General features: G+C 43.1%; 21 non-coding genes across 21 annotated transcripts; all 21 read left to right on the top strand.

Moving 5' to 3' along the window:
* Positions 1 to 351: 351 nt before the first annotated feature.
* trnam-cau lies at positions 352 to 423 on the top strand. The gene has a single exon. It is a non-coding gene; the product is annotated as a tRNA-Met (tRNA).
* A 227-nt stretch (positions 424 to 650) lies between these two features.
* On the top strand, positions 651 to 723 carry trnar-ccu. The gene has a single exon. It is a non-coding gene; the product is annotated as a tRNA-Arg (tRNA).
* An 834-nt stretch (positions 724 to 1,557) lies between these two features.
* On the top strand, positions 1,558 to 1,629 carry trnam-cau. Its single transcript has one exon. It is a non-coding gene; the product is annotated as a tRNA-Met (tRNA).
* A 227-nt stretch (positions 1,630 to 1,856) lies between these two features.
* On the top strand, positions 1,857 to 1,929 carry trnar-ccu. The gene has a single exon. It is a non-coding gene; the product is annotated as a tRNA-Arg (tRNA).
* Positions 1,930 to 2,763: 834 nt separating this feature from the next.
* On the top strand, positions 2,764 to 2,835 carry trnam-cau. The gene has a single exon. It is a non-coding gene; the product is annotated as a tRNA-Met (tRNA).
* Positions 2,836 to 3,061: 226 nt separating this feature from the next.
* trnar-ccu lies at positions 3,062 to 3,134 on the top strand. Its single transcript has one exon. It is a non-coding gene; the product is annotated as a tRNA-Arg (tRNA).
* Positions 3,135 to 3,968: 834 nt separating this feature from the next.
* trnam-cau lies at positions 3,969 to 4,040 on the top strand. The gene has a single exon. It is a non-coding gene; the product is annotated as a tRNA-Met (tRNA).
* Positions 4,041 to 4,267: 227 nt separating this feature from the next.
* On the top strand, positions 4,268 to 4,340 carry trnar-ccu. The gene has a single exon. It is a non-coding gene; the product is annotated as a tRNA-Arg (tRNA).
* An 834-nt stretch (positions 4,341 to 5,174) lies between these two features.
* Positions 5,175 to 5,246, top strand: trnam-cau. The gene has a single exon. It is a non-coding gene; the product is annotated as a tRNA-Met (tRNA).
* A 227-nt stretch (positions 5,247 to 5,473) lies between these two features.
* Positions 5,474 to 5,546, top strand: trnar-ccu. The gene has a single exon. It is a non-coding gene; the product is annotated as a tRNA-Arg (tRNA).
* Positions 5,547 to 6,380: 834 nt separating this feature from the next.
* Positions 6,381 to 6,452, top strand: trnam-cau. Its single transcript has one exon. It is a non-coding gene; the product is annotated as a tRNA-Met (tRNA).
* A 227-nt stretch (positions 6,453 to 6,679) lies between these two features.
* Positions 6,680 to 6,752, top strand: trnar-ccu. Its single transcript has one exon. It is a non-coding gene; the product is annotated as a tRNA-Arg (tRNA).
* Positions 6,753 to 7,584: 832 nt separating this feature from the next.
* On the top strand, positions 7,585 to 7,656 carry trnam-cau. Its single transcript has one exon. It is a non-coding gene; the product is annotated as a tRNA-Met (tRNA).
* A 227-nt stretch (positions 7,657 to 7,883) lies between these two features.
* On the top strand, positions 7,884 to 7,956 carry trnar-ccu. Its single transcript has one exon. It is a non-coding gene; the product is annotated as a tRNA-Arg (tRNA).
* Positions 7,957 to 8,789: 833 nt separating this feature from the next.
* Positions 8,790 to 8,861, top strand: trnam-cau. Its single transcript has one exon. It is a non-coding gene; the product is annotated as a tRNA-Met (tRNA).
* Positions 8,862 to 9,088: 227 nt separating this feature from the next.
* On the top strand, positions 9,089 to 9,161 carry trnar-ccu. Its single transcript has one exon. It is a non-coding gene; the product is annotated as a tRNA-Arg (tRNA).
* An 834-nt stretch (positions 9,162 to 9,995) lies between these two features.
* On the top strand, positions 9,996 to 10,067 carry trnam-cau. Its single transcript has one exon. It is a non-coding gene; the product is annotated as a tRNA-Met (tRNA).
* A 227-nt stretch (positions 10,068 to 10,294) lies between these two features.
* trnar-ccu lies at positions 10,295 to 10,367 on the top strand. The gene has a single exon. It is a non-coding gene; the product is annotated as a tRNA-Arg (tRNA).
* Positions 10,368 to 11,201: 834 nt separating this feature from the next.
* trnam-cau lies at positions 11,202 to 11,273 on the top strand. The gene has a single exon. It is a non-coding gene; the product is annotated as a tRNA-Met (tRNA).
* A 227-nt stretch (positions 11,274 to 11,500) lies between these two features.
* trnar-ccu lies at positions 11,501 to 11,573 on the top strand. Its single transcript has one exon. It is a non-coding gene; the product is annotated as a tRNA-Arg (tRNA).
* Positions 11,574 to 12,407: 834 nt separating this feature from the next.
* trnam-cau lies at positions 12,408 to 12,479 on the top strand. Its single transcript has one exon. It is a non-coding gene; the product is annotated as a tRNA-Met (tRNA).
* The last annotated feature ends 185 nt before the right edge of the window (positions 12,480 to 12,664 follow it).

Below are 12,664 nucleotides of genomic sequence, written 5' to 3' on the forward strand. Positions count from 1 at the left end.
GAAGAAAACAGCATCTGAAATCAAAGCTGCATGCAAATATCCACACAATGTAGGACCCTATTACGGCTGATATCTTGAATGATTGTACCTAAGGCATAAATCTTCAACAATTCACGTGGTTGAATTTTCTTTCTCTTCACGGTTTCCTGTCACGTTCTCCCGAGGCTTCATACCTTTAATTTTTGCTGTGAAATCTTAACTGTCTGAGAAGTCCTAAAGTCACATCAATCTTCTTACCTGTTTTTACAAAAGAGTTCTTTATCCACGACTGTGAAACCATTAGCAAGTTGTTCACCAAGAGCTGCTTGTATCCAAGTGAATTGGCATTCAGAAACAAAGAGGGTGGGAGTTAGCAGAGTGGCGCAGCGGAAGCGTGCTGGGCCCATAACCCAGAGGTCGATGGATCGAAACCATCCTCTGCTATGCCGTCTTGATGGCAGGGTGGCCCTCACCTGTCTTTCTCATTTCCTTATGCAGTCATTGCCACTGAATTTTGTAGCAGAAGCAACGGTAGAGAAAACCACTGCATTGTTGAAAGTATTACAAGAAAGAAACGCTCCTCCATGAGCTAAACGGTTCTCTTCTCTTTTTTCTCTCGCCGATCTGATTAGAAGCACCAAGAAATGTACAATTCCAGGAGGGAGCATTTTGTCCCAGTGGCCTAATGGATAAGGCATTGGCCTCCTAAGCCAGGGATTGTGGGTTCGAGTCCCATCTGGGATGTCTTGCTCAAAACTGCCCTTTCACAGTACATTCAGTGTGAGGCCTTTTGCCAAAAGCCTAGGTAACTTGGTAGAAAATGTCAGATGCCATTTCCTTCTTCCCCTTTCCCTTTGTCTGTGTCTGTTTCCATTTGTGTCTCTCAATCTCTATCTCTCTCTTTCAGAATAAAGAGTAAAGACATCTAACAAAATTCCAATGACAATCTCTGATTTTAAGCCGGTTTCCTCTATTCCTCCTTCTTCTTTATCTTATTCTGTTTTCAGCTCTTAAACCTTGACTGGCTCCCTCCAATGGAAGGAATTTGGAGGGGGCAGATACGGAAGTTAAATCCCACCTGCCTAATGGTGTGTGTTCTATTTTTGATTTTTCCAGCACAATTTCTTACCTCTTATTACTGCTTGGAGGCTCTTCCAAAGTGTGTTGGTGGAGGCTGAACTCTTCCGCCTAACAAGCTAATTCACGTTAAGCACTTGACAGAATTAAGAAGAAAACAGCATCTGAAATCAAAGCTGCATGCAAATATCCACACAATGTAGGACCCTATTACGGCTGATATCTTGAATGATTGTACCTAAGGCATAAATCTTCAACAATTCACGTGGTTGAATTTTCTTTCTCTTCACGGTTTCCTGTCACGTTCTCCCGAGGCTTCATACCTTTAATTTTTGCTGTGAAATCTTAACTGTCTGAGAAGTCCTAAAGTCACATCAATCTTCTTACCTGTTTTTACAAAAGAGTTCTTTATCCACGACTGTGAAACCATTAGCAAGTTGTTCACCAAGAGCTGCTTGTATCCAAGTGAATTGGCATTCAGAAACAAAGAGGGTGGGAGTTAGCAGAGTGGCGCAGCGGAAGCGTGCTGGGCCCATAACCCAGAGGTCGATGGATCGAAACCATCCTCTGCTATGCCGTCTTGATGGCAGGGTGGCCCTCACCTGTCTTTCTCATTTCCTTATGCAGTCATTGCCACTGAATTTTGTAGCAGAAGCAACGGTAGAGAAAACCACTGCATTGTTGAAAGTATTACAAGAAAGAAACGCTCCTCCATGAGCTAAACGGTTCTCTTCTCTTTTTTCCCTCGCCGATCTGATTAGAAGCACCAAGAAATGTACAATTCCAGGAGGGAGCATTTTGTCCCAGTGGCCTAATGGATAAGGCATTGGCCTCCTAAGCCAGGGATTGTGGGTTCGAGTCCCATCTGGGATGTCTTGCTCAAAACTGCCCTTTCACAGTACATTCAGTGTGAGGCCTTTTGCCAAAAGCCTAGGTAACTTGGTAGAAAATGTCAGATGCCATTTCCTTCTTCCCCTTTCCCTTTGTCTGTGTCTGTTTCCATTTGTGTCTCTCAATCTCTATCTCTCTCTTTCAGAATAAAGAGTAAAGACATCTAACAAAATTCCAATGACAATCTCTGATTTTAAGCCGGTTTCCTCTATTCCTCCTTCTTCTTTATCTTATTCTGTTTTCAGCTCTTAAACCTTGACTGGCTCCCTCCAATGGAAGGAATTTGGAGGGGGCAGATACGGAAGTTAAATCCCACCTGCCTAATGGTGTGTGTTCTATTTTTGATTTTTCCAGCACAATTTCTTACCTCTTATTACTGCTTGGAGGCTCTTCCAAAGTGTGTTGGTGGAGGCTGAACTCTTCCGCCTAACAAGCTAATTCACGTTAAGCACTTGACAGAATTAAGAAGAAAACAGCATCTGAAATCAAAGCTGCATGCAAATATCCACACAATGTAGGACCCTATTACGGCTGATATCTTGAATGATTGTACCTAAGGCATAAATCTTCAACAATTCACGTGGTTGAATTTTCTTTCTCTTCACGGTTTCCTGTCACGTTCTCCCGAGGCTTCATACCTTTAATTTTTGCTGTGAAATCTTAACTGTCTGAGAAGTCCTAAAGTCACATCAATCTTCTTACCTGTTTTTACAAAAGAGTTCTTTATCCACGACTGTGAAACCATTAGCAAGTTGTTCACCAAGAGCTGCTTGTATCCAAGTGAATTGGCATTCAGAAACAAAGAGGGTGGGAGTTAGCAGAGTGGCGCAGCGGAAGCGTGCTGGGCCCATAACCCAGAGGTCGATGGATCGAAACCATCCTCTGCTATGCCGTCTTGATGGCAGGGTGGCCCTCACCTGTCTTTCTCATTTCCTTATGCAGTCATTGCCACTGAATTTTGTAGCAGAAGCAACGGTAGAGAAACCACTGCATTGTTGAAAGTATTACAAGAAAGAAACGCTCCTCCATGAGCTAAACGGTTCTCTTCTCTTTTTTCCCTCGCCGATCTGATTAGAAGCACCAAGAAATGTACAATTCCAGGAGGGAGCATTTTGTCCCAGTGGCCTAATGGATAAGGCATTGGCCTCCTAAGCCAGGGATTGTGGGTTCGAGTCCCATCTGGGATGTCTTGCTCAAAACTGCCCTTTCACAGTACATTCAGTGTGAGGCCTTTTGCCAAAAGCCTAGGTAACTTGGTAGAAAATGTCAGATGCCATTTCCTTCTTCCCCTTTCCCTTTGTCTGTGTCTGTTTCCATTTGTGTCTCTCAATCTCTATCTCTCTCTTTCAGAATAAAGAGTAAAGACATCTAACAAAATTCCAATGACAATCTCTGATTTTAAGCCGGTTTCCTCTATTCCTCCTTCTTCTTTATCTTATTCTGTTTTCAGCTCTTAAACCTTGACTGGCTCCCTCCAATGGAAGGAATTTGGAGGGGGCAGATACGGAAGTTAAATCCCACCTGCCTAATGGTGTGTGTTCTATTTTTGATTTTTCCAGCACAATTTCTTACCTCTTATTACTGCTTGGAGGCTCTTCCAAAGTGTGTTGGTGGAGGCTGAACTCTTCCGCCTAACAAGCTAATTCACGTTAAGCACTTGACAGAATTAAGAAGAAAACAGCATCTGAAATCAAAGCTGCATGCAAATATCCACACAATGTAGGACCCTATTACGGCTGATATCTTGAATGATTGTACCTAAGGCATAAATCTTCAACAATTCACGTGGTTGAATTTTCTTTCTCTTCACGGTTTCCTGTCACGTTCTCCCGAGGCTTCATACCTTTAATTTTTGCTGTGAAATCTTAACTGTCTGAGAAGTCCTAAAGTCACATCAATCTTCTTACCTGTTTTTACAAAAGAGTTCTTTATCCACGACTGTGAAACCATTAGCAAGTTGTTCACCAAGAGCTGCTTGTATCCAAGTGAATTGGCATTCAGAAACAAAGAGGGTGGGAGTTAGCAGAGTGGCGCAGCGGAAGCGTGCTGGGCCCATAACCCAGAGGTCGATGGATCGAAACCATCCTCTGCTATGCCGTCTTGATGGCAGGGTGGCCCTCACCTGTCTTTCTCATTTCCTTATGCAGTCATTGCCACTGAATTTTGTAGCAGAAGCAACGGTAGAGAAAACCACTGCATTGTTGAAAGTATTACAAGAAAGAAACGCTCCTCCATGAGCTAAACGGTTCTCTTCTCTTTTTTCCCTCGCCGATCTGATTAGAAGCACCAAGAAATGTACAATTCCAGGAGGGAGCATTTTGTCCCAGTGGCCTAATGGATAAGGCATTGGCCTCCTAAGCCAGGGATTGTGGGTTCGAGTCCCATCTGGGATGTCTTGCTCAAAACTGCCCTTTCACAGTACATTCAGTGTGAGGCCTTTTGCCAAAAGCCTAGGTAACTTGGTAGAAAATGTCAGATGCCATTTCCTTCTTCCCCTTTCCCTTTGTCTGTGTCTGTTTCCATTTGTGTCTCTCAATCTCTATCTCTCTCTTTCAGAATAAAGAGTAAAGACATCTAACAAAATTCCAATGACAATCTCTGATTTTAAGCCGGTTTCCTCTATTCCTCCTTCTTCTTTATCTTATTCTGTTTTCAGCTCTTAAACCTTGACTGGCTCCCTCCAATGGAAGGAATTTGGAGGGGGCAGATACGGAAGTTAAATCCCACCTGCCTAATGGTGTGTGTTCTATTTTTGATTTTTCCAGCACAATTTCTTACCTCTTATTACTGCTTGGAGGCTCTTCCAAAGTGTGTTGGTGGAGGCTGAACTCTTCCGCCTAACAAGCTAATTCACGTTAAGCACTTGACAGAATTAAGAAGAAAACAGCATCTGAAATCAAAGCTGCATGCAAATATCCACACAATGTAGGACCCTATTACGGCTGATATCTTGAATGATTGTACCTAAGGCATAAATCTTCAACAATTCACGTGGTTGAATTTTCTTTCTCTTCACGGTTTCCTGTCACGTTCTCCCGAGGCTTCATACCTTTAATTTTTGCTGTGAAATCTTAACTGTCTGAGAAGTCCTAAAGTCACATCAATCTTCTTACCTGTTTTTACAAAAGAGTTCTTTATCCACGACTGTGAAACCATTAGCAAGTTGTTCACCAAGAGCTGCTTGTATCCAAGTGAATTGGCATTCAGAAACAAAGAGGGTGGGAGTTAGCAGAGTGGCGCAGCGGAAGCGTGCTGGGCCCATAACCCAGAGGTCGATGGATCGAAACCATCCTCTGCTATGCCGTCTTGATGGCAGGGTGGCCCTCACCTGTCTTTCTCATTTCCTTATGCAGTCATTGCCACTGAATTTTGTAGCAGAAGCAACGGTAGAGAAAACCACTGCATTGTTGAAAGTATTACAAGAAAGAAACGCTCCTCCATGAGCTAAACGGTTCTCTTCTCTTTTTTCCCTCGCCGATCTGATTAGAAGCACCAAGAAATGTACAATTCCAGGAGGGAGCATTTTGTCCCAGTGGCCTAATGGATAAGGCATTGGCCTCCTAAGCCAGGGATTGTGGGTTCGAGTCCCATCTGGGATGTCTTGCTCAAAACTGCCCTTTCACAGTACATTCAGTGTGAGGCCTTTTGCCAAAAGCCTAGGTAACTTGGTAGAAAATGTCAGATGCCATTTCCTTCTTCCCCTTTCCCTTTGTCTGTGTCTGTTTCCATTTGTGTCTCTCAATCTCTATCTCTCTCTTTCAGAATAAAGAGTAAAGACATCTAACAAAATTCCAATGACAATCTCTGATTTTAAGCCGGTTTCCTCTATTCCTCCTTCTTCTTTATCTTATTCTGTTTTCAGCTCTTAAACCTTGACTGGCTCCCTCCAATGGAAGGAATTTGGAGGGGGCAGATACGGAAGTTAAATCCCACCTGCCTAATGGTGTGTGTTCTATTTTTGATTTTTCCAGCACAATTTCTTACCTCTTATTACTGCTTGGAGGCTCTTCCAAAGTGTGTTGGTGGAGGCTGAACTCTTCCGCCTAACAAGCTAATTCACGTTAAGCACTTGACAGAATTAAGAAGAAAACAGCATCTGAAATCAAAGCTGCATGCAAATATCCACACAATGTAGGACCCTATTACGGCTGATATCTTGAATGATTGTACCTAAGGCATAAATCTTCAACAATTCACGTGGTTGAATTTTCTTTCTCTTCACGGTTTCCTGTCACGCTCTCCCGAGGCTTCATACCTTTAATTTTTGCTGTGAAATCTTAACTGTCTGAGAAGTCCTAAAGTCACATCAATCTTCTTACCTGTTTTTACAAAAGAGTTCTTTATCCACGACTGTGAAACCATTAGCAAGTTGTTCACCAAGAGCTGCTTGTATCCAAGTGAATTGGCATTCAGAAACAAAGAGGGTGGGAGTTAGCAGAGTGGCGCAGCGGAAGCGTGCTGGGCCCATAACCCAGAGGTCGATGGATCGAAACCATCCTCTGCTATGCCGTCTTGATGGCAGGGTGGCCCTCACCTGTCTTTCTCATTTCCTTATGCAGTCATTGCCACTGAATTTTGTAGCAGAAGCAACGGTAGAGAAAACCACTGCATTGTTGAAAGTATTACAAGAAAGAAACGCTCCTCCATGAGCTAAACGGTTCTCTTCTCTTTTTTCCCTCGCCGATCTGATTAGAAGCACCAAGAAATGTACAATTCCAGGAGGGAGCATTTTGTCCCAGTGGCCTAATGGATAAGGCATTGGCCTCCTAAGCCAGGGATTGTGGGTTCGAGTCCCATCTGGGATGTCTTGCTCAAAACTGCCCTTTCACAGTACATTCAGTGTGAGGCCTTTTGCCAAAAGCCTAGGTAACTTGGTAGAAAATGTCAGATGCCATTTCCTTCTTCCCCTTTCCCTTTGTCTGTGTCTGTTTCCATTTGTGTCTCTCAATCTCTATCTCTCTCTTTCAGAATAAAGAGTAAAGACATCTAACAAAATTCCAATGACAATCTCTGATTTTAAGCCGGTTTCCTCTATTCCTCCTTCTTCTTTATCTTATTCTGTTTTCAGCTCTTAAACCTTGACTGGCTCCCTCCAATGGAAGGAATTTGGAGGGCAGATACGGAAGTTAAATCCCACCTGCCTAATGGTGTGTGTTCTATTTTTGATTTTTCCAGCACAATTTCTTACCTCTTATTACTGCTTGGAGGCTCTTCCAAAGTGTGTTGGTGGAGGCTGAACTCTTCCGCCTAACAAGCTAATTCACGTTAAGCACTTGACAGAATTAAGAAGAAAACAGCATCTGAAATCAAAGCTGCATGCAAATATCCACACAATGTAGGACCCTATTACGGCTGATATCTTGAATGATTGTACCTAAGGCATAAATCTTCAACAATTCACGTGGTTGAATTTTCTTTCTCTTCACGGTTTCCTGTCACGTTCTCCCGAGGCTTCATACCTTTAATTTTTGCTGTGAAATCTTAACTGTCTGAGAAGTCCTAAAGTCACATCAATCTTCTTACCTGTTTTTACAAAAGAGTTCTTTATCCACGACTGTGAAACCATTAGCAAGTTGTTCACCAAGAGCTGCTTGTATCCAAGTGAATTGGCATTCAGAAACAAAGAGGGTGGGAGTTAGCAGAGTGGCGCAGCGGAAGCGTGCTGGGCCCATAACCCAGAGGTCGATGGATCGAAACCATCCTCTGCTATGCCGTCTTGATGGCAGGGTGGCCCTCACCTGTCTTTCTCATTTCCTTATGCAGTCATTGCCACTGAATTTTGTAGCAGAAGCAACGGTAGAGAAAACCACTGCATTGTTGAAAGTATTACAAGAAAGAAACGCTCCTCCATGAGCTAAACGGTTCTCTTCTCTTTTTTCCCTCGCCGATCTGATTAGAAGCACCAAGAAATGTACAATTCCAGGAGGGAGCATTTTGTCCCAGTGGCCTAATGGATAAGGCATTGGCCTCCTAAGCCAGGGATTGTGGGTTCGAGTCCCATCTGGGATGTCTTGCTCAAAACTGCCCTTTCACAGTACATTCAGTGTGAGGCCTTTTGCCAAAAGCCTAGGTAACTTGGTAGAAAATGTCAGATGCCATTTCCTTCTTCCCCTTTCCCTTTGTCTGTGTCTGTTTCCATTTGTGTCTCTCAATCTCTATCTCTCTCTTTCAGAATAAAGAGTAAAGACATCTAACAAAATTCCAATGACAATCTCTGATTTTAAGCCGGTTTCCTCTATTCCTCCTTCTTCTTTATCTTATTCTGTTTTCAGCTCTTAAACCTTGACTGGCTCCCTCCAATGGAAGGAATTTGGAGGGGGCAGATACGGAAGTTAAATCCCACCTGCCTAATGGTGTGTGTTCTATTTTTGATTTTTCCAGCACAATTTCTTACCTCTTATTACTGCTTGGAGGCTCTTCCAAAGTGTGTTGGTGGAGGCTGAACTCTTCCGCCTAACAAGCTAATTCACGTTAAGCACTTGACAGAATTAAGAAGAAAACAGCATCTGAAATCAAAGCTGCATGCAAATATCCACACAATGTAGGACCCTATTACGGCTGATATCTTGAATGATTGTACCTAAGGCATAAATCTTCAACAATTCACGTGGTTGAATTTTCTTTCTCTTCACGGTTTCCTGTCACGTCTCCCGAGGCTTCATACCTTTAATTTTTGCTGTGAAATCTTAACTGTCTGAGAAGTCCTAAAGTCACATCAATCTTCTTACCTGTTTTTACAAAAGAGTTCTTTATCCACGACTGTGAAACCATTAGCAAGTTGTTCACCAAGAGCTGCTTGTATCCAAGTGAATTGGCATTCAGAAACAAAGAGGGTGGGAGTTAGCAGAGTGGCGCAGCGGAAGCGTGCTGGGCCCATAACCCAGAGGTCGATGGATCGAAACCATCCTCTGCTATGCCGTCTTGATGGCAGGGTGGCCCTCACCTGTCTTTCTCATTTCCTTATGCAGTCATTGCCACTGAATTTTGTAGCAGAAGCAACGGTAGAGAAAACCACTGCATTGTTGAAAGTATTACAAGAAAGAAACGCTCCTCCATGAGCTAAACGGTTCTCTTCTCTTTTTTCCCTCGCCGATCTGATTAGAAGCACCAAGAAATGTACAATTCCAGGAGGGAGCATTTTGTCCCAGTGGCCTAATGGATAAGGCATTGGCCTCCTAAGCCAGGGATTGTGGGTTCGAGTCCCATCTGGGATGTCTTGCTCAAAACTGCCCTTTCACAGTACATTCAGTGTGAGGCCTTTTGCCAAAAGCCTAGGTAACTTGGTAGAAAATGTCAGATGCCATTTCCTTCTTCCCCTTTCCCTTTGTCTGTGTCTGTTTCCATTTGTGTCTCTCAATCTCTATCTCTCTCTTTCAGAATAAAGAGTAAAGACATCTAACAAAATTCCAATGACAATCTCTGATTTTAAGCCGGTTTCCTCTATTCCTCCTTCTTCTTTATCTTATTCTGTTTTCAGCTCTTAAACCTTGACTGGCTCCCTCCAATGGAAGGAATTTGGAGGGGGCAGATACGGAAGTTAAATCCCACCTGCCTAATGGTGTGTGTTCTATTTTTGATTTTTCCAGCACAATTTCTTACCTCTTATTACTGCTTGGAGGCTCTTCCAAAGTGTGTTGGTGGAGGCTGAACTCTTCCGCCTAACAAGCTAATTCACGTTAAGCACTTGACAGAATTAAGAAGAAAACAGCATCTGAAATCAAAGCTGCATGCAAATATCCACACAATGTAGGACCCTATTACGGCTGATATCTTGAATGATTGTACCTAAGGCATAAATCTTCAACAATTCACGTGGTTGAATTTTCTTTCTCTTCACGGTTTCCTGTCACGTTCTCCCGAGGCTTCATACCTTTAATTTTTGCTGTGAAATCTTAACTGTCTGAGAAGTCCTAAAGTCACATCAATCTTCTTACCTGTTTTTACAAAAGAGTTCTTTATCCACGACTGTGAAACCATTAGCAAGTTGTTCACCAAGAGCTGCTTGTATCCAAGTGAATTGGCATTCAGAAACAAAGAGGGTGGGAGTTAGCAGAGTGGCGCAGCGGAAGCGTGCTGGGCCCATAACCCAGAGGTCGATGGATCGAAACCATCCTCTGCTATGCCGTCTTGATGGCAGGGTGGCCCTCACCTGTCTTTCTCATTTCCTTATGCAGTCATTGCCACTGAATTTTGTAGCAGAAGCAACGGTAGAGAAAACCACTGCATTGTTGAAAGTATTACAAGAAAGAAACGCTCCTCCATGAGCTAAACGGTTCTCTTCTCTTTTTTCCCTCGCCGATCTGATTAGAAGCACCAAGAAATGTACAATTCCAGGAGGGAGCATTTTGTCCCAGTGGCCTAATGGATAAGGCATTGGCCTCCTAAGCCAGGGATTGTGGGTTCGAGTCCCATCTGGGATGTCTTGCTCAAAACTGCCCTTTCACAGTACATTCAGTGTGAGGCCTTTTGCCAAAAGCCTAGGTAACTTGGTAGAAAATGTCAGATGCCATTTCCTTCTTCCCCTTTCCCTTTGTCTGTGTCTGTTTCCATTTGTGTCTCTCAATCTCTATCTCTCTCTTTCAGAATAAAGAGTAAAGACATCTAACAAAATTCCAATGACAATCTCTGATTTTAAGCCGGTTTCCTCTATTCCTCCTTCTTCTTTATCTTATTCTGTTTTCAGCTCTTAAACCTTGACTGGCTCCCTCCAATGGAAGGAATTTGGAGGGGGCAGATACGGAAGTTAAATCCCACCTGCCTAATGGTGTGTGTTCTATTTTTGATTTTTCCAGCACAATTTCTTACCTCTTATTACTGCTTGGAGGCTCTTCCAAAGTGTGTTGGTGGAGGCTGAACTCTTCCGCCTAACAAGCTAATTCACGTTAAGCACTTGACAGAATTAAGAAGAAAACAGCATCTGAAATCAAAGCTGCATGCAAATATCCACACAATGTAGGACCCTATTACGGCTGATATCTTGAATGATTGTACCTAAGGCATAAATCTTCAACAATTCACGTGGTTGAATTTTCTTTCTCTTCACGGTTTCCTGTCACGTTCTCCCGAGGCTTCATACCTTTAATTTTTGCTGTGAAATCTTAACTGTCTGAGAAGTCCTAAAGTCACATCAATCTTCTTACCTGTTTTTACAAAAGAGTTCTTTATCCACGACTGTGAAACCATTAGCAAGTTGTTCACCAAGAGCTGCTTGTATCCAAGTGAATTGGCATTCAGAAACAAAGAGGGTGGGAGTTAGCAGAGTGGCGCAGCGGAAGCGTGCTGGGCCCATAACCCAGAGGTCGATGGATCGAAACCATCCTCTGCTATGCCGTCTTGATGGCAGGGTGGCCCTCACCTGTCTTTCTCATTTCCTTATGCAGTCATTGCCACTGAATTTTGTAGCAGAAGCAACGGTAGAGAAAACCACTGCATTGTTGAAAGTATTACAAGAAAGAAACGCTCCTCCATGAGCTAAACGGTTCTCTTCTCTTTTTTCCCTCGCCGATCTGATTAGAAGCACCAAGAAATGTACAATTCCAGGAGGGAGCATTTTGTCCCAGTGGCCTAATGGATAAGGCATTGGCCTCCTAAGCCAGGGATTGTGGGTTCGAGTCCCATCTGGGATGTCTTGCTCAAAACTGCCCTTTCACAGTACATTCAGTGTGAGGCCTTTTGCCAAAAGCCTAGGTAACTTGGTAGAAAATGTCAGATGCCATTTCCTTCTTCCCCTTTCCCTTTGTCTGTGTCTGTTTCCATTTGTGTCTCTCAATCTCTATCTCTCTCTTTCAGAATAAAGAGTAAAGACATCTAACAAAATTCCAATGACAATCTCTGATTTTAAGCCGGTTTCCTCTATTCCTCCTTCTTCTTTATCTTATTCTGTTTTCAGCTCTTAAACCTTGACTGGCTCCCTCCAATGGAAGGAATTTGGAGGGGGCAGATACGGAAGTTAAATCCCACCTGCCTAATGGTGTGTGTTCTATTTTTGATTTTTCCAGCACAATTTCTTACCTCTTATTACTGCTTGGAGGCTCTTCCAAAGTGTGTTGGTGGAGGCTGAACTCTTCCGCCTAACAAGCTAATTCACGTTAAGCACTTGACAGAATTAAGAAGAAAACAGCATCTGAAATCAAAGCTGCATGCAAATATCCACACAATGTAGGACCCTATTACGGCTGATATCTTGAATGATTGTACCTAAGGCATAAATCTTCAACAATTCACGTGGTTGAATTTTCTTTCTCTTCACGGTTTCCTGTCACGTTCTCCCGAGGCTTCATACCTTTAATTTTTGCTGTGAAATCTTAACTGTCTGAGAAGTCCTAAAGTCACATCAATCTTCTTACCTGTTTTTACAAAAGAGTTCTTTATCCACGACTGTGAAACCATTAGCAAGTTGTTCACCAAGAGCTGCTTGTATCCAAGTGAATTGGCATTCAGAAACAAAGAGGGTGGGAGTTAGCAGAGTGGCGCAGCGGAAGCGTGCTGGGCCCATAACCCAGAGGTCGATGGATCGAAACCATCCTCTGCTATGCCGTCTTGATGGCAGGGTGGCCCTCACCTGTCTTTCTCATTTCCTTATGCAGTCATTGCCACTGAATTTTGTAGCAGAAGCAACGGTAGAGAAACCACTGCATTGTTGAAAGTATTACAAGAAAGAAACGCTCCTCCATGAGCTAAACGGTTCTCTTCTCTTTTTTGCCTCGCCGATCTGATT

This window comes from Polypterus senegalus, chromosome 4 (assembly GCF_016835505.1).
Source record: "Polypterus senegalus isolate Bchr_013 chromosome 4, ASM1683550v1, whole genome shotgun sequence".
In the NCBI taxonomy this organism is placed as follows: domain Eukaryota; kingdom Metazoa; phylum Chordata; class Cladistia; order Polypteriformes; family Polypteridae; genus Polypterus; species Polypterus senegalus.